This window comes from Scyliorhinus torazame, chromosome 13 (assembly GCF_047496885.1).
Source record: "Scyliorhinus torazame isolate Kashiwa2021f chromosome 13, sScyTor2.1, whole genome shotgun sequence".
In the NCBI taxonomy this organism is placed as follows: Eukaryota; Metazoa; Chordata; class Chondrichthyes; order Carcharhiniformes; family Scyliorhinidae; genus Scyliorhinus; species Scyliorhinus torazame.
In genome coordinates this window covers 132,870,863-132,891,095 of record NC_092719.1, presented here as the reverse complement: position 1 = coordinate 132,891,095, position 20,233 = coordinate 132,870,863, and the positions used below count along the sequence as shown (strand labels likewise).

General features: G+C 49.6%; 1 protein-coding gene across 6 annotated transcripts in view; it reads right to left on the bottom strand.

Moving 5' to 3' along the window:
- LOC140388285 (dual specificity tyrosine-phosphorylation-regulated kinase 2-like) overlaps positions 1-20,233 on the bottom strand; it is a 250,434-nt gene that overhangs the window by 40,381 nt on the left and 189,820 nt on the right. The window lies entirely within an intron of this gene.

Sequence of the window (20,233 nt, the reverse complement as noted above, 5' to 3'; positions counted from 1 at the left end):
TGGCAGGGAGAATAAGGGGGTAGGGCAGCCAGGGTAGACAAATCGGGGAGGAGGGGTGCAGACTGCGGCAAATGTTCTCCAGGGCAGTCCGATGCCCCGGGGCCCACTAAGGAGGCAACTTTGCCTTCTTACCTGCCACTAGCTTGTACAGCGAGATGGGCTGGACATTTGGTGTGACCCTCTCCTATTGCTAGTTAAGTTCCAACAGTGGCCAGGTGAGGCCCTCAGGTTGTTTATTTATTTTCTTCAGGCAACCATGTTGTGTACTGGACTAGCTGGCTTTAATGATCTTTCATCAGAATCCCTGCTCTGATGAATGGCTATTGACCTGAAATTTTAGTGTTTATTTCTCCATAGATGCTGCTTAACCTGCTGTGCATTTCCAGAATTTACTGTTTTTAATTTCAGATTTCCAACAAATGGAAGATATTGCTTTTGTATAATGATCAATCCTTAATTTATAACGTAGCAAACACTATTTTTACTTGTTTTAGTGGTTGTTTCTTCAAATGAAGTCACTTTACATAAACAACTTAAACTATTGTAGCAAGCTTAACTCAATACAAATTTCAAGTTTTATCAGTTAACAGGGTTACAAGAGGAACAATTCAAATATAAGCACTGCAATATGATTGATTCCATTTGCAAGTGAGTACTGATCCTTTTTTTTAATAACTTTTTCTAAATTGTTAGTTAGTCAAAATCCAAAAAGACACAGTAAGCATTTTCTGCGATATTTGGTGGACCCGCACGGTTTGAATCTTGGAATTAATTCAAGATCTGAATACAAACCATTCAATTTGAAACTTGTGAGAGAAAATTTAGTTTAAAATTCCAAGTGATACTTGAAATCAGTGGAGGTTGCCACTGATTATTTACAAATGACTAGCTTAAGGCTTAGGGTTGCACTCACGGTCAACGGTCTCATTGTTGGGTGTGTGACCTTTCTATGTGCAAATTGGCTATCTTATTTTCTACATTATAATACTGACTGTATTGCAAAAGTGCTTCATGATAGTAAAGCACTTTGGGACATAATCATATGAGATAATGTAATTGTTGTACAAATGCAAGTCTTTTGTCTTTTCTCATTATTCTGACATGGAAAGTTGAAGAATTTCTAGTGCAAATACTGAACCGTATGTATGTATCTATTACTTATTTATTTGTTTGTCTTTTATTAACTAATATTGCTTAATGGTTTTAAATTTAAAGTAACATCTGATTATGTGATGTCTATTTGTTTATTAAAGATAGCTGAGTGCCTGCGAAAGCATAATTCTAGTAACTGGAAAATAATTACCAGAAGCGCTTTCTCTCCATTATTCTGAGTCACGATACCTGAAGTTTTCTAAAATATAATACCAGTGAAGACATTCTCAAAGGCACACAGAGTTGGGAGAACTTATGAGAGTGCTCCAAAGAACTGAAGTGGAATAGAATCTATGGTAAGAATTATAGAATCATAGAAATTGAAGCCGTGCACTGCATACCCAAGTCTAGGGGCGGAATTCTCCGTCCATTCACCATTCCCGCTGAAGCGAATGGAGTTTTGGCTGAGTTCCAAATTCTCCGCTCTTGTTGGCATCAAATTCAAAACAGAAAATTCCAGCCGAGATCTTCAATATAGATCAGGAAACGCAATGCCCCTAATACCAACCCGAGATACCCTTTTATATACCTTCCTCCAATCAGAAAGACAATCATTCACCATAATCTGTGTTTCCAGTAACTCAGTCAACTTTGTATCTGTACTTCCACTGCCTCTTTTAGGCCGGTTTAGCTCAGTTGGCTAGACAGCTGGTTTCGTGATTCAGAGTGAGGCCAGCTGCATGGGTTCAATTCATGTACCGACTGAGGTTATTCATGAAGGCCCACCTTCACAACCTTGCCCCTCAGGGGCTGGTTTAGCACAGGGCTAAATCGCTGGCTTTGAAAGCAGACCAAGGCAGGCCAGTAGCACGGTTCAATTCCCGTACCAGCCTCCCCGAACAGGTGCCGGAACGTGGTGACTAGGGGCTTTTCACAGTAACTTCATTTGAAGCCTACTTGTGACAATAAGTGTTTTTCATTTCATTTCATTTCACCTGAGTGGTGATCTTCAGGTTAAATCACCACTAGTCAGCTCTTCCCCTCAAAGGAGAGAGCAGCCTACGGTCATCTGGGTCTATGGCAACTTTACTTATTCCATGAACCTCAACTTTGCTGACAAACCTGCTTCACAAATTTTTAAGAGCCAAACGTGTAATGCTCACTCAAGAATAGGCCAATAAGAGGCCTGGATGTGTCCCCTCTCGTGGATTTGGTGCTTGAGACTTCCTCCTTCCCTGGAGATTGCTTTATTTTGCTGTATCTTCCTTCCCAACAATTTTAGGTTTCCATATATGCATTACTTCAGTATGCAGTGATGCCTGTGCTGATCCACTGAAAATACTATATATTATAGTATGTGCAATATTGTACATATAAAAGTGTTATATAGAATATATACATTTACATTAATAATGTACATACAGTAATGAACCGGTTTGCTATCTTTTAATACAGCTGGATTTCTTATGAGAAGAACAGAATATCTGTGTGGACATCAGACAGCATCTAGCAAACCGAAAAACAGAGCTAAATGCAAAGTTTAAAAATCTAGGATGCATTACTTCTCTGTAAACTGTGCAAAACACCATTATGCTATCTGGCTTTCCATTGAAATGTATTGAATGGTGCAAGGTTCCTGCAGTAATGTCATAGACGCAAATTAAATTTGCTGGAAAAGGTTAGGGCTTGTCAAAATAGATGGTTGACATGCATCCATACTGGGAGAATATGGACTGTGCCCAAGGTGCGTGTCCTTCTGGATTGAACATCATTGGCTGGATTCTCCAATTTGGAGGCGTATGTCCCCACGCTGACGTGGGAACAGTGGCATTTTACGCCAGGAAAACTGGTGCAAAACGGCCACCCATTCCGTGTTTTGCTGGGGGCTAGCGGGAAGGCAGACTAGAGCACCCGGGCGGGATTCTCCGTTACGCCGGGTGGTCAATGGGGCTTCCCATTGTGGGGCAGCCCCACGCCGTAGGGAAACCCCCAGTTGCCGGCAAAACGAGAATGCCGCCGGTGGTGAATCCCACCCCCCCCAGCTCTAGCTGACGATACGGCCTGGAGAATTGCCGGGTCATTGGCCGCGCATGCGCATGGCGGCGGCCTACAGCGGCCGCGCCGTGCTTCATGGCGAATGCCGCTCGTGGACTCGGCCCACAAAATAGTCCCTCCTTTTGGCCGGCCTGCCCACCACGGACCGTCCCACCACAGGTCCCCCAGTGCTGAATATGTCCACCCCTGCCCGTGGATTGGCCCTCCCTGACTGTGGCGGCGCAGGACTGAGTCCGCAGCCGCCATGCCGAGTTCCCAACGGGTAAGACCATGAGAGACCCAAGCCGTCGGGAACCCGAAGAGTCGGGGGCGGAGCATCAGGGGATGAGACTCGGAATCCTTGGGTACGCCGCTTTGGAGGGGGCGGAGCATCACGAAAGCGGCGCTGCCCCCAGTTCTGTTGTGAATTTGGATTCTTCGACCCATCGCCGAACGCGTTTTCGGCGTTGGCAACCGGAGAATCCAGCCCCATATGTTGTGGTTGTATGGGCCAATTCATGAGTGCCAATCCCTTCCACAGTTGCCACAAATGAATAGCGTTGGCCAGAGATAGGCTGATGATTTTCCTTCCAGCAGGCTTGATTTTCCACCATCTGGTCATTTCTCTTGTTCACCGCATTTTCCATGCCCTTCCTGACTGCTTCTTTCCAGACACTCCAGCCAGCAGTGAGGACTTCCGATGCATCGTCTTTCGTTCAGTTCGATTTGAGGTCAGGCATCCTTGTATCGCAGACATGGGAGATCTGTTGGTCTCATGCCAATAGCAAGCTCACCCCAGAGCATGTCTTTAGAGATGGAGTCATCATCCATTCAGCTCACATGGCCCAGTCAATGGAGTGCCTGCTGACACAAGTTGCAAATATGCTGGGATCCCTGCACACTGGTGTCCATCCTTATTCAGCATTCTGTCTTGCCAGCAGAGGTCCAATATTTTTCTGAAGCACAGGAAGTGGAAGCCTTTTTTCTTGGCTTGCATCAACCGTCCATGCTTCGATACTATTGGTTCTAAGCCTGCATGGAATTGGACGAACGATCATTGTCAGGAAGTTCAAAGTTATGGGGTCAGGACGTAGAGACTCCACCTTCCATCAACATCAACAACCGCACTTTTGAGGTCATTAATAGCTTCACATACCATTGTTCAACAATTAGCAGCAACCTGTCCCACGAGGCTGAAATCAGCAGCAACTTTGCCAAGGCTGATGTGTTGGGTACTCTGCTACAAAGACGAACCAACACGGTTGCGAATGGTACAACTCAGTTTTATTACTAACATTTATTTACAGTGGTAAACTGGTTACTGAGGTTTGATCATAACCCTAGAATCTGTGGCCTATGTGGTTATAAATCGAGATGTGTACTGAGTGCAGCTGAATGTGTGTGTGTGCAATATCTACAGCATGTACATGGGGCTAAACTATATACAAGGGGCGATGTCGGGTGCGACATAACAACGAGGTTGTGCCACAAAACAAAGAACGGGGAAATGTTGAACGACAAAACGAACTCCTGTAACGACAAGGAAGAACAGGAACATATTAACACAGTGGCATTATGAGTTCAATGTACAAACAGGCTCATAAGTCCAGTCTAGCAGGTGGGCGACGAATTCGGGTTGACCGCCTCAAGGGTGGGTCTGGATCCACCGGCTGAGGAATGGGCCTGGCCACGGGCGACGACGGAAGGGGCATGGTGGCAGGAAGCTCCACAAAGTCGATGTCAGGAACAATAGCAGGGCGTGGTGTCGGTGTAAGTTCCCGTAGCGAGCGTGGAAGTAGACGAAGAGACCGGCGATTGCGCCTACGAATGGATCCATCAGGAATGCGAACCAGGAACGAGCGGGGAGCCACGCGTCGGAGAACTTCGGCAGGTGCTGACCAGCCACCTTCTGGTAGGTGGATGCGGACGTCGTCTCCAGACGTCAGGGCAGGAAGATCAGTTGCCCGTGTGTCATATGCCCTCTTCTGGCGAACACGCTGCTGTTGCATTCTGTGTAGTACCGGAGTATGGTTGGTTGTGGGTACCAGAATGGATGGCACAGTGTTCCTGAGGGCGCGACCCATCAACAGCTGGGCTGGTGAGAGGCCAGTGGCTAGTGGGGCCGAGCGATAGGCCAGCAGGGCTAGTCAGAAATCCGATCCAGCAGCAGCAGCCTTGCAGAGGAGCCGCTTGATGATGTGAACGCCCTTCTCCGCCTTTCCATTGGACTGGGGATGCAGAGGGCTGGATGTCACATGTGTGAAGCCATACGAAGCAGCAAAGGACGACCATTCCTGGCTGGCAAAACAGGGTCCATTGTCCGACATGACAGTAATCGGAATGCCGTGGCGCGCGAAGGTGTCTTTGCAGCCCCTTATGACAGCAGACGATGTCAAATCGTGCAGGCGTATGACCTCTGAATAGTTGGAAAAGTAATCAATGACGATTACATAGTTCCTGCCAAGCGCGTGAAAAAGGTCCACACCCACCTTCACCCAGGGGGACGTCACCAGCTCATGGGGCTGAAGCGTCTCAGGAGGTTGCGCCGGTTGAAACCTTTGGCAGGTGGGGCAGTTGAGCACCCACCTGATGCCCGGCCAGTATACCGCCTCTCGGGCCCTCCGTCTGCACTTCTCGACCCCCAGATGGCCTTCATGTAGTTGGACGAGGACCAGCTTGTGCATGCTGTGCAGAATCACAATCCGGTCCAGCTTCAGAAGGATACCATCAATGACGGCCAAGTCGTCTTGGACATTGTAGAACTGCGGGCACTGTCCTTTGAGTGACCCTCCTGTCATGTGGCGCATCACCCGTTGTAGAAGGGGGTCAGCCGCAGTCTCCCGGCGAATATGGGCCAGACTGGAGTCGTCAGCTGGCAGATTTGCCGATGTGAAGGCCACCTGCATTTCGACCTGACAGACAAACCCCTCCGAATCGGGCGGTGTGCTCACTGCTCTAGATAGGGCATCCGCAATGATATGGTCCTTTCCCGGGGTGTAGACCAGTTGGAAGTCATACCTCCTGAGTTTAAGTAGGATGCGCTGGAGGCGAGGGGTCATCTCGTTCAGGTCCATATTTATGATGCTGACCAGGGAGCGATGGTCAGTCTCAACGGTAAACTGGGGGAGACCATACACGTAGTCATGGAACCTGTCTATTCCGGTTAGCAAATCCAGGCACTCCTTTTCGATCTGCGCGTAGCGCTGTTCTGTGGGGGTCATGGCCCGCAGGGCATAGGCGACCGGGGCCCATGACGCAGTGTCATCCCGCTGTAGGAGTACCGCCCCAATGCCGGACTGGCTGGCATCAGTCAAAATTTTAGTGTCACGAGATGTGTCGAAAATCGCCAATACCGGGGCTGTGGTGAGCTTGATTTTGAGTTCCTCCCATTCTTTCTGGTGCGTGGGCAGCCACTGGAACTCCGTGGACTTCTTGACGAGGTGGCGCAGAGCCGTCGTGTGGGAGGCAAGGTTGGGAATGAACTTCCCCAGGAAGTTGACCATGCCTAGGAAGCGTAGCACTGCTTTCTTGTCTGCCGGCTGCGGCATGGCTGTAATGGCGCTCACCTTGTCTGCATCCGGACGGACCCCTGACCGGGAAATGTGGTCCCCCAGGAACTTCAGCTCGGTTTGGCCGAAAGAACACTTGGCTCGGTTGAGGCGCAGGCCGTTTTCCCGTATGCGCACAAAGACGTGCTGGAGACGATTGATGTGCTCCTGTGGTGTGGTGGACCAGATGATGACGTCGTCCACGTAGATGCGCACCCCTTCGATGCCCTCCATCATTTGCTCCATGATCCTGTGAAAGACCTCGGATGCCGAGATGATGTCAAATGGCATTCTGTTATAGCAGAACCTGCCTAAAGGGGTGTTGAAGGTGCACAGCTTTCGGCTGGACTGATCCAGTTGGATCTGCCAAAAACCCTTCGAGGCATCCAGTTTTGTGAAGATTTTAGCCCGGGCCATTTCGCTCGTGATCTCTTCCTGTTTGGGTATGGGGTAGTGTTCCCTCATTATTATGTTGTTGAGGTCTTTTGGATCAATGCAGATCCGGAGCTCGCCGGAGGACTTCTTTACACACACCATGGAGCTGACCCATGGCGTGGGCTCCGTGACCCGGGATAGCACCCCTTGGTGCTGGAGATCCTGCAGCTGTTGCTTGAGGCGGTCTTTGAGTGGCGCTGGGACCCTGCGAGGTGTGTGAATGACTGGGGTGGTGTCCGGTTTGAGCCGAATTCTGTAGGTGTAGGGCAGTGTTTCCATGCCCTCGAATGCCTCCTGGTTGTGGGCGAGGAGCGATTGGAGCTGTGCCCTGAATTCTGCATCCGGGAAGTCAGATGTGCCTTCTGGAGACAGAGCGTGGACTCGCTGCACGAGGTGGAGAACCTTGCATGCCTGTGCAGGGAGTCCTTTGACGATCCGACTATTTCGAATGAGAGTGTGGCCGTGTGTGTGTTGTGTGTCACCTGGAGCTGGCTGGATCCCATAGCCGGGGTAACGTTCCCATTGTAGTCGACCATCTTGCAACGGATGGCGTCCCGGTCGTCTGTGTCACTGGTCTGGATATCGTCTGGGCACGACTCGTAGTAAGGAGGCTGAATGGTCCGCACGTCCCTGCGAGGTTGTCAGAATTGGGGAACATTGGCAGGTTGAGCTGCTCGACAGCAGGCATCGTAGTGGGCCATCTTGCCACAGTGGAGGCATTGTCGGTTTCTTGCGGGACATTGCCACTTTAAATGTGCGGCTCCGCAGTTGTCGCACGTCGTGATGTCATGGCGTTCGTTGCGCCACCGCGCATGCGCAGTTCGGTCTTGCATCGAGCGCGCCTGCGCATCACGTCCCTCAGTGTCGACGTAGTTTTTGGCGCACACAAACACGGGAGGCCTCGAAAAGCGGGCGAAATGGCCGCCCTCGTCCGGGCCGCGAGGAACTCGATCGCCTGGACCCGTTTGGCCTCGTAGGATGCCTGCCTCGCCGATCCGGCCACGTTGGACCCCTGCCGCGCCGATACGGCTGCCTGAAATTGGGAGTAGCGGCTAGTCGCGTTTTCATGCAGGGCACAGGCTTCGATTGCGGAGGCTAGGATGAGGCCTTTATTTTTTAAGAGCTGCTGGCATAGGGTGCCCGAGGTGACCCCCAAAATGATCTGGTCCCGAATCATTGAATCGGAGGTGGTGTCGTAACCGCAGGACTGCGCGAGGATACGGAGATGCGTAAGGGAGGATTGAAAGGGCTCATCCTTTCCCTGCAGGCGCTGCTGGAAGAGATACCTCTCGAAACTCTCGTTGACCTCGACGTTGAAGTGTTGGTCGAGTTTGAGAAGGACCGTATTGTACTTGGTCTTGTCCTCACCTTCCGCGAACACCAGGGAGTTGTAGACATGGGTGGCGTGTTGACATGCCGTGGAGAGGAGGATGGCGATCTTTCTGGTGTCCGAAGCGCTCTCCTTTTCGTTGGCTTCCAGGAAGAGCTGGAAGCGCTGTTTGAACAGCTTCCAATTGACGCCGAGGTTTCCAGCGACTTGTAGCGGCTGCGGTGTGCTGACGGTGTCCATAGCGCAGGATGGTAGATTCCGGAGGATTCGTAGGTAGGTCCCACAGTTACACCTGGTACTATGATGTGTTGGGTACTCTGTTACACAGATGAACCAACACGGTTGCGAATGGTACAACTCAATTTTATTACTAACATTTATTTACAGTGGTAAACTGGTTACTGAGGTTTGATCATAACCCTAGAATCTGTGGACCTATTCCTAATACTATCTTGGAGTGGCACTCAGCACATGGTGGATGTCTGAGTGGCTTGCTATGAGCTCTGTGCCCTGAGCTGTCTCCTGCTGGAATGCTCAGGAAGTGTCGTGTTCCCTGTTTTGTACTGTGTATGCTCTTGGCTGTGATTGGCTGTGGTGTTGTGTGTCTGTTGATTGGTCCGTTGATCTGTCCATCAGTATGTATGTATGCTAGTGCTATGATGTTTACCTGAATATCATGACAAAGGCCACAGCTGTCATGTCAAATATGAACTAGCATCAAATTAACCGAAAATACAAAGCTCTTTCTGTGGCAGGCTTGTGTTCTCAGCGCCCTCCTGTACTGGAGGGCTTCTTTAAGCTACGTTTTTAACAAAGTAACAGAGCAGTCAATCTTACTAACCAACCTCTCTGTTGCTGATTATAAAATTTTATAAATGAGGTAGTTAATTTGTTTTTTAATTGTTCTTGGAGTTTTTTTTAATGCACTTTGTAACATGTCCTTTGTATTTTTGGGGTGGTTAGCTTATAACAACCAACCATGCAAAACCTCACAGACCATCTATGGACAAGTGCAAGTACAACCAACAATGGGTGTGTGTCAATTGTCACACACAGCAAAACCTGGCCCCTGCGTATTGCCACTTGAGATACACAGATTGACCTTCATGTACATTCAAACTCCAGTAAAATGTATTTTTTTAAACATGGGCTCTCCATGGCATAATCAATTACAATCCTCTTTCCTGAAGATGCAGAATGAGCAGCTGTCTAAAGAGAAATGTTTGTCTGGAGATATGGGGCTTGAATATCTTATCCTGTTGTGCTGGGTAAGCAATGTAATTTGGCTGGGAAGGGAAGTAAGGTCCTCCTCTTATGTAGGTAGTCAGCCCTTCCTTAAATTAGCCTACCAAATGCTGCATGATGCTAGAAACCATTACCAGTCCATGCACAATATGTTCATGCTCTGCTCTTCAGGCACCCTTTTTTATTTAAAAAAGAACCATTTGAAGTTCCAAACATGTCCTGACCACCCCCCACTAGCCTCGCCCAGGTGGATATAACTCTGCCCCAGTGCTTGGAAGGGGGGTTGTGATAGATACCTGATCAGTGAAATATTTGCAGGCCTGCAAGCAGAAGGCCTTGTTTAGCTGTTCATTTTTATGCTCTGTTTCTTCCTTTGCACATCCAAGGAAGGCCAAAATGAAAAAAGCTTCGAAAAAGCTTCTAAGAAGCATAGGTCATGGAGCACTTAGTGGGTGTAGCATGAATTTTTTGTGAGTTGATCTGCTGACAAGTGATCACAACAGAAATGGCAAGAGAAGCAGAATGCCATGATGATGTGTAGCTGGCACCTAATAATCATAATCTTAGTTGTCACAAGTAGGCTACATTAAAACCGCAATGAAGTTACTGTGAAAAGCCTCTGGTCGCCACATCCCAGCGCCGGTTCGGGTACACAGAGGGAGAATTCAGAATGTCCAAATTACCTAACAGCACGTCTTTCAGGACTTGTGGGAGGAAACCGGAGCACCCGGAGGAAACCCACGCAGACACAAGGAGAACGTGCAGATTCTGTGCAGACAGTGACCCAAGCCGAGAATCAAACCTGAGACCCTGGCGCTGCGAAGCAACAGTGATAACCACTGTGCTACCGTGCCACCCGGTACTACCCACTTATTTCCCTGTCTCTACTTGCCACCCTGGACACCCATCGTTTCCTCATTGTGACAGGTAGAGCTTAGGCGGTTCACCACCTACAGCTAATGTTCTTTCACTGTTGTTATGAGCAATTTGCTCCTTCAAAAAGAATAAACTATAGTTCCAGTGAAATGAAGTTTGACCCAGGTGTGAACATGCAGACCACAATAAAAATGAAGATGATGCATGAATCAAACATTAATATACCATGTGCAGTGGTTAGCATTGCTGCCTCACGGCGCCGAGGTCCCAGGTTCAATCCCGGCTCTGGGTCGCTGTCCGTGTGAAGTTTGCACATTCTCCCCATGTTGTGTGGGTTTCGCCCCCACAACCCAAAGATGTGCAGGGTAGATAGATTGGCCATGCTAATTTGCCCCTTAATTGGAAAAAATTAATTGAGTAGTCTAAATTTTTACAAAATATATACCATGTGCAGTTTAGTGAGATACAGGTTATTAAGGTTGCCAGTGAATATACACCTCCAGATGAAGGCTAACGGTCCTCAGTACCTCCTGGGCTTTGATGGTACTCTTCGGAAAACAAATGTAGTTTTATAGGATTAATATTAGTATTGGTGTTATCACCTGCCTGCTTACCAGTGGCTGGGGACTAATGGCAATCCCACAATCCTTAGGGAGTATGAGCTTCTCCAATGAGGGGGGCAGAGAAATCATTAACAGATTCCCTGCATAAATAGAGCTGGCCAGTTTGGAACCAGCTAGAGAGGAGTGAGCAGCAAGGGAGTTACTGCTGCTGTTGTATATATATATATGTTATTGTAAATAAATGTTATTTCTTTCTGTCCTTCAACTCGTGCTGGATTCTTTGTGATCCTCCCAAAACTGGTGACGAGGGTTAAAGTGGATAGCTGTCTACGCTGCTGAAGCCACCTCCCTGGATTTTTGTTGGATACAGGTTGGAAGTTGTTTTCTATTAAACCATGCCTCTGTATGGATGTTTGGATGTTTTTGACGCTGCGCTGGAAAGCTGGAACCAGTACGCACAATGGAGGCGTTACTATTTCCGGGCAAACAACATCACCGAAAACGAGCACCAGGTAGTCATTTTGCTCACCGCCTGCGGCCCGCATACGTTTGGGGTGATTAGGAGTCTTACGTACCCAGCTGCGCCGGACACCAAGACATTTGATGAACTTGTGAACTTAGCGGGGGAACATTTTAATCCAACCCCATCCATGATAGTGCAGCGTTACCGGTGAAATACCGCTGAGAGGACCCCAGGAGAATCCCTTGCAGAGTTCCTCTCCAGGCTACACAGGATTGCGGAGTACTGTGACTATGGTGAGACCTTGTCAGAAATGTTACGCGACCGTTTGGTTTGCGGTATTAACAATGCAGCCACCCAGAGAAAGTTGTTAGCTCAGCCAACATTGACTTTTCAACAGGCCATTCAAATAGTATTGTCCCGAGAGAGCGCAGAACTGGGAGTGCAGGAGCTACAGGGAATGGAGGTGCACGCTTTGGGGCGCAACCCCTTCTGTCCAAAAGCATCTCCCCGCACCCCTGCGGACCTTGGGCGAGGCGACGTACGGATCGACGCCAGTGGCCGCCGGAAGTTCCTCCCCAAAGGGAGCCTTCTCCAGAACCAATGGATGAAGAGCCATGTCAGTGTCGGCGCCGACACTTGTGGGCGCCAACCCCGTCGCGGATGCCAGTCCTGGGGGTGCCAGAGGCGCCGTCGTTCCAACAGAAACTGGGGCCAGACCAGGGGCCGTACCTTCCATTTGGATGAACCTGCGGCGACTACTCCCAAGGATGTGGAGACGGAGGACGACTGCCTGCAGCTGCATTGTGTGGCAGCTCCCCGTGTGGGCCCCATTAAGGTGACAGTATGGGTCAATGGTCGTCCGCTTGAAATGTAGTTGGACACTGGCACAGCGGTCTCCGTGATTGCCAGAGGGCATTCGAACACATCAAGCAGGGTATACAGACCCTTACATTATCCGACTCACAGGCCAGGTTGGCCACCTACACGGGGGAACCATTGGACATTGCAGGAACTACGATGACCCCTGTTTATGAACGCCAGAAGGGGTGTTTCCCACTTATCGTGGTGTGCGGCCAGGGGCCCAGCCTGTTGGGTAGGGACTGGTTGCGCCATTTGCAGCTGCAGTGGCAGCACATCCTCCAAACAGTTTCTGGAGGGTTGATGGAGGTACTAGGACGGTACCCAGATGTATTCCAGCCCAGTTTGGTGAAAATAAAAGGGGCCGTAGCCCATATCCAAGTCGATCCAGGAGCCACGCCGCGCTATTTCCGGGTGCGCCCGGTGCCTTATGCCTTGCTCGAGAAGGTAGAAGGGGAGCTCACTCGTTTGGAGTCCTTAGGTATTATCAGGCCCATCCGTTTCGCTGACTAGGCAGCACCTATTGTACCTGTAATGAAGCCAGATGCCACAGTTCGCTTGTGCGGCGACTATAAACTTACAGTGAATATGGCTTCCTGGCTCGACTGATATCCAATGCCTCGCATAGAGGATCACTACGCAAAGCTTGCAGGCAGACTCTCGTTCACAAAATTAGATATGAGCCATGCCTGCCTACAGTTGGAGCTGGACCCTGCCTCCCGGCCATATGTAACTATTAATACACAACGGGGCCTGTATGAATATACACGGTTGCCCTTTGGGGTATTTTCTGCCTGTGCTATTTTTCAATGTGTTAAGGAGGGCATCTTGAGAGGTTTACCACGTGTCGCTGTCTACTTAGACAACGTTTTGATTACAGGGACGTCGGAGCAGGAACATTTGGAAAATTTGGAGGCTGTCCTTAGACGCTTTTCGAGGCTGGAGTCTGTTTACGTCGTACAAAGTGCGTTGTTCAGGTGAAGGAAGTAGTCTACCTGGGTTATCGGGTGGACCGCGAAGATTTGCACCCCGATGCAGAGAAGGCACGCGCAATTCAACAGACCCCCGCCCCGACTGACACTTCGCATCTTCGTTCTTTTCTCGGCCTCGTAAACTATTACAGGAAGTTCCTCCCCAATATGGCAACTATGCTGGCCCCGTTGCACCTTCTGCTACCTGGTAAGGTAGAAAAGCTTTGAAGTTTTAGTTTAGCTAATTTGATTTAAGTTAGTGACAGGACGTCGGGGAATGAACAACTCTCAAACTTTTCCAGAAGAAAGACGAGACAGGATGGGAGCAGCAAAGAGGCAGGCTTCTTAAAGAAAAGTTACAGTCCAGCGAACCAGGGAATTGGGACAGAAAGAATATCTAAGATGGCTGAAGTTACGTAAACAGAGACCAAGGTACTGTTCAGAAGAATTGAAGGAAGAGTAAACAAAATGGTCTGAGTTCAAGAGACAATCGCAGTAGCCAGATTTAAAGCAGGACAACAGACTTCAGAAGTCAATTAAACGTCTGATTCAATTTTAATACAACCTGGGAATCGAGATGTGGTCGTCACCACTGATGTATATATTGTATATATAGGATGTTGATATAGGTGCTTTATGGTAAAGCCCCTGTACTACAGGTATGGGGGGTAGATCCCTTTTTGCTGGTTCCGCCCAGTAGGCGGAGTATAAATATGTGTGCTCCCACTACTGCAGCCATTTCGTCAGTTGCTGTAGGAGGCAACACATCTCAGTGTAATAAAGCCTCGATTACATCCTACTCTCGTCTTTGTGTCATTGATCGTGCATCAATTTATTACACTGAGTTTTTCAGAAGATGGACCTCCGCATCAAGCCGGATCGCCTGCAGCTGCATCCGCAAGCAGACAACGGCAAAAAGGACTATGAACATTGGCAAGCCTGTTTTGAAGCGTACATCGGGTCTGCGCCAGACAAAATTCCAGAAGCACAGAAGCTCCAGATCCTTTACATGTGAGGTACATGTGCCAGCACACAAGTGGACCGACTCCGGACCCTGCACGACAACTTGTCACCCAGGTGTCACACGTTTTTACCATTTCATCAAGGCCCGCAATCTGCCCTACTCCGTCGAGGAAGTCAGGATGATCACCAGAGACTGCCAGGTCTGCGCGGAGTGTAAACCTGCACATCTACCGTGCGTGCCTGGTGAAGACCTCCCGCCCCTTTGAATGCCTCAGCGTGGACTTCAAAAGGCCCCTCCCCTCCACCGACCACAACACGTACTTTCTCAGTGTGGTCGATGAATATTCCCCTTTGCCATCTCATGCCCCGACATGACGTCTGCCATCGTCATCAAATCCCTCAACACAAACTTCGCTCTGTTCGGCTTCCCCGCCTACGTCCACAGCGACCGGGGATCCTCATTTATGAGCGAGGAGCTGCGCGAGTACCTGCTCAACAGGGGCATTGCCTCGAGCAGGACGACCAGCTACAACCCCAGGGGAAACGGGCAGGTGGAGAGGGAGAATGGGACGGTCTGGAGGGCCGTCCAGCTAGCCCTACGGTCCAGAAGTCTCTCGGCCTTCCGCTGGCAGGAGGTCCTCTCTGACGCACCTCACTCCATTCGGTCGCTCCTGTGCACCGCAACTAATGAAACCCCCCATGAACGTCTCTTTGCCTTCCCCAGGAAGTCCACCTCCGGAGTGTTGCTCCCGACATGGCTGGCAGCTCCAGGACCCGTTCTCCTCTGTAGACACGTTCAACTCCACAAGGTGGACCCGTTGGTTGAGAAGGTACAGCTACTTCACGGCAACCCGCAGTACGCCTACGTAGCGTACCCTGACGGCCGCCAAGACACAGTCTCCCTCAGGGACCTGGCACCAGCTGGTTCCATACACCCCCCCCCCCCTGCCCCGGCGCCACCCTCCTCTCCCCCGGCGCACCCCACCGCAGCCCCCGCTCCGGGACAATCCGTCCTCCCCTTGCTCACACCCGGGGATGAAGAGGATTTCGACACGCTCCCAGAGTCACCGAAGACCAAACCGCCGCCGGAGTCCCCACCAGCCCTGCGGCGCTCTCAACGACACATCAAGGCACCGGACCGCCTGAATTTGTAATATTATCTGTACTTTTAAAACACAACTTTCTGTATATAGTTCTCCACCACCCCCGCCGGACTCATTTTTTTAACAGGGGGTGTGGTAGTCACCACTGATGTATATATTGTATATATAGGATGTCGCTATAAGTGCTTTACGGTAAGGCCCCTGTACTACAGATACGGTAGATCCCTGCCTGTTGGTTCCAGGCGGAGTATAAATATGTGTGCTCCCAGTACAGCAGCCATTTCGTCAGCTGCTGAAGGAGGCCACACATCTCAGTGTAATAAAGCCTCGATTACATCCTACTCTCGTCTTTGTGTAATTGATCATGCATCACGAGACTTAAAGCTGTTTGCACAACAGTCAAGACAGAAATCCATAGACTCCATAGAATTCCTATAGTTTGCACCGACCCACTGAAAGAGCACCCCACCTAGGCCCACTCCCCTACCCTATCCTCTTAACCAAACCGGTACATCCCTGGACACTAAGGGGCAAATTAGCACAGTGGGCTAAATAGCTGGCTTGTAAAGCAGACCAAGGCCAGCAGTGGGGGTTCAATTCCCGTACCCACCTCCCCGAACAGGCGGCGGAATGTGGCGATTAGGGGCTTTTCACAGTAACTTCATTTGAAGCCTACTTGTGACAATTAATGATTTTCATTTCATCCACCTTACCTGCACATCTTTGGACTATGGTAGGAAACTGGAGCACCCGGAGGAAATCCATGCAGACACAAGAACGTGAAAACACAGACAGTCACCCTAGACCAGAATTGAACTTAGAAGCAGCAGTGCTAACAACTGTGCCACCGTGCCACCTTTCCTAAAGATGTTGGTGTAAAATCCTGGACTGAACTCATTGCTAAAAGTGGAGCAGAAGCTTGGTTTAAAAGAGTCATTTGTAAAACCTGGGCTGGATTTCATAACGTAAACTGCTCAGGGAAAACATTATTATGAGAGAAGATCTTAAAGCATGTTTTTGGGAGTGGAGTTTGGAAACTCTCATGTGATCATAAACTGGAGGACTCTAAGCAGACATCCACAGACACTAACTTGGGTTCAGAGCGGAATTAGTGAATTTGACCACAATTCTCTTGTGTGCTTAAAAGGGATTTTGTTTGAATGATACCATTGTAGTTTGCCATCGTGTTAATCCTAAAACTTTAGTGTAATTGTTAATCTCAGGGGGGAGTAAAGGAGGATTCTATCATAATCCAGTATTTTCATGTATAATAAATGTTTTTTCTTCTTAAAATGAATTAGCAGTCCTGTGACTCCATGTTTTATAAAACTAGTAAACGTTTTTGAGTGGATCCTCCACAAGATTTGCAAAGCTATTTTTTAACAAGCCAGAATTTGTTGTCAAAATTAATAGTTAGGCAAATGGCCATGGATATTGATTATGCATAAGTGATACAGTACTTTCAGGAAAAGGTCGTCAGGTGGTTGGTTGGAAACAAACATTCAGAAATTGCTATTTGCGTCGCTTTGTAAAAAAGATTATATCTCACTGTCTCATCAGTGAAACCCAGTGGGCGGAATTCTCCATTGGCTGACGGCGAAAATGCAAAATGCGATTGGGCAGAGAATAGGTTCCGACGCTAACATCACAGTGGGTGCCGAGTTGATGCCAAATTGCTATTCTGCATTACCTCGACAGCGGCGTCAATGTGGTCTGCAACGCACGTACAGTAGACACTGTTTGCATATCATTAGCGGGCGTGACCTGTTATTCTCCAGGGTCGCCGTGATACTTCACCTCTGATGGGCCGAGTTCCCGATGGCATGGTTCATTTGTGCTTTTAAAAAGTCATAGTTGCTGAGGGAGAGAGAGGGCGTACAGAAAGTGTCCAACATCGCCATAGTTTGCTGACAGTTGTGCTGCTGGCTGGGGGCTTCTTCCAGGGCCAGGGGGAGTGGCGGGGGTGGCCAGGAGGTGGGCTGTGGGGTCGGAGTGGACTGACACGGAAAAATATTGCTGCAGCCAGAAAGGCAGCCATACAGCTACGTATGCCGCTCACAGTCCACTGTGAACTTAGAACCACAGGTCACGCCTGCTAATGTCTCCCCCAGGCCACCCCCCGAGGTACCCTCTGGCCCCAGCCGACCCATCAGCTGTATGGGTGCGCTCCAGCACAACCAGTACCATCTTGTTGGCTTGGATGAGTGTGTGTGGGGATTGTAATGTGTATGTGCGGCTGCAGCTTGTCAGCCTCCCGGGTGTCAGTCAGGGACCTGTCGAATCCCGCACCATTTTTCATTGGAATCAATTGTGCTCCACATAGCGCCAGTACTAACCCCTCCACAGTTGCTGAATCGATCCAAGTTCAGCGCCAGTTTTGCTGTCGTGAAATCCACGAATTCTGCATCAGCGTCAACACTTAGTCTCAGAACGGAGAATCCTGCCCAGTAAGTGTTATGAAGTTGTTCTATTTGTGTTTTAATTAGGAATTAAACCCACCACAAAAATGTAGGTAATTGCAAGTATAAGTACCTTTGTAGCAATGTGATAAATGCAGATGTCTGCTAACCAACCTCACCGACACCAAAAAATTTGAAATATTGAGTTTCAGCTTTTCGGATTGCAAATTGTTTTAGGAGATTTTAAAATGTTGACTTATAAATGTTCCAGCTATTTTTGTTGCTTTCTCTTTCCATCTCTTGTTTTTCCCTCTTTCTCCAATCTTTATTTCCACCTCCTTAATTCACTTTCAGTACCTAGTGTTCAAAAGGACATAATCCACCTATCTGTTTAGGCAGAATGAAAATGAAATTTAATGCAGAGAAGTGTGAAGTGATTCACTTTGGCAGAAAGAACAAGGAGGTGTGATCAAAAAATAAAGAGTACAATTGTGAAGGGGTGAAGGAGTAGAGGGACCTGGAGGTACGTGTGTACAAGTCAATGAATGCGGCGGGACAGATTGAGTAAGCACATGGGACGCTGGTTGGTTTCATAAATAGGGGCATAAAGTATAAAAGCAAGGAAGTTATAAAGAAACAAAAACAGAAAATGCTGGAAAAACTCAGCAGGCCTGTCAGGGTTTGTGGAGAGAGAATATTGAGTTAACGTTTCAGGCCCATACGACTCTTCTTCAGAATCAAAGAGAGGTAGAAATGTCATGGATCATATACTGCATGAGAGGGAGTGTAGTAGCTGGAGCAGAGTGGAAGGTCAGTGATTGGTGGGAGAAATGGTAGCAAAGAAGTGTAGGCAACGAGGAAGAGGAAGCGTTAATGGCAGGAAAAGCTGCAAATAGTTGCACAAAGGTAAGGGGCGTCATTCTCCGCCGGCGGGAGTCTCCGTTTTGCCGGCGCCCGGGGGTTTCCCGACGGCGTGGGGCTGCCCCACAATGGGAAACCCCATTGACCGGCCGGTGTTACGGAGACTCCCGCTGGCCGGTCGGCGCAGAAATGTGGCGGGGCGGGTAGGAGAATTTCGCCCAAGATGTCAGAATGTGTTAGTGGCCTCTTCCATCTTGGTCCTTTTTTTAAAAAAAATTCTATCCATAACATTTTTACTCCCAATGAAAAAAAACGCTCCCTCTCTTCCACCAGGTCATTTGTCACTTGTTCTTTTGTTTTGCTTCCACTGAGCACTGATCTTTATTCTTCCATTAACACTTCTGTTTTTGTTTCTCATTCCTGGGGCGTCATTCTCCGACCCCCCGCCGGGTTGGAGAATCGCCGGGGGCTGCCGTGAATCCCGCCCCCGCCGGTTGCTGAAGTCTCCGGTACCGGATATTCGGCGGGGGCGGGAATCCGGCCGCGCCGGTTGGCGGGCCCCTCCGCTCGATTCTCCAGCCCGGATGGGCCGAAGTCCCGCCGATAAATTGCCTGTCCCGCCGACGTAAATTAGAGTACCTATTTACCGGCGGGACAAGGCGGCGTGGGCAGGCTCCGGGGTCCTGGGGGGGGCGCGGGGCGATCTGACCCCGGGGAGGCGCCCCCACGGTGGCCTGGCCCGCGATCGGGGCCCACCGATCCGCAGGCGGGCCTGTGCCGTGGGGGCACTCTTTCCCTTCCGCCTCCGCAACGGTCTCCACCATGGCGGAGGCGGAAGAGACTCTCCCCACTGCGCATGCGCGGGAAACTGTCAGCGGCTGCTGACGCTCCCGCGCATGCGCCGCCCCGACATGTCATTTCCGCGCCAGCTGGCGGGGCAACAAAGGCCGTTTCCGGCAGCTGGCGGGGCGGAAATCCCTCCGGCGTCGGCCTAGCCCCTCAATGTTGGGGCTCAGCCCCCAAAGATGCGGAGCATTCCGCACTTTTGGGGCGGCGCGATGCCCGTCTGATTGGCGCCATTTTGGGCGCCAGTCGGCGGACATCGCGCCGTTTGGGGAGAATTTCGCCCCAGATTCCTCAGTATTTTGCTTTATTTTAGAAGTTATGATGAACCTGTATTCAACATTGAATTGGCCTTTATTGGGCCCAGTTCTGGGCACCACACTTTTGGAACATAAGAACATAAGAACTAGGAGCAGGAGTAGGCCATCTGGCCCCTCGAGCCTGCTCCGCCATTCAATGAGATCATGGCTGATCTTTTGTGGACTCAGCTCCACTTTCCGGCCCGAACACCATAACCCTTAATCCCTTTATTCTTCAAAAAACTATCTATCTTTATCTTAAAAACATTTAATGAAGGAGCCTCAACTGCTTCACTGGGCAAGGAATTCCATAGATTCACAACCCTTTGGGTGAAGAAGTTCCTCCTAAA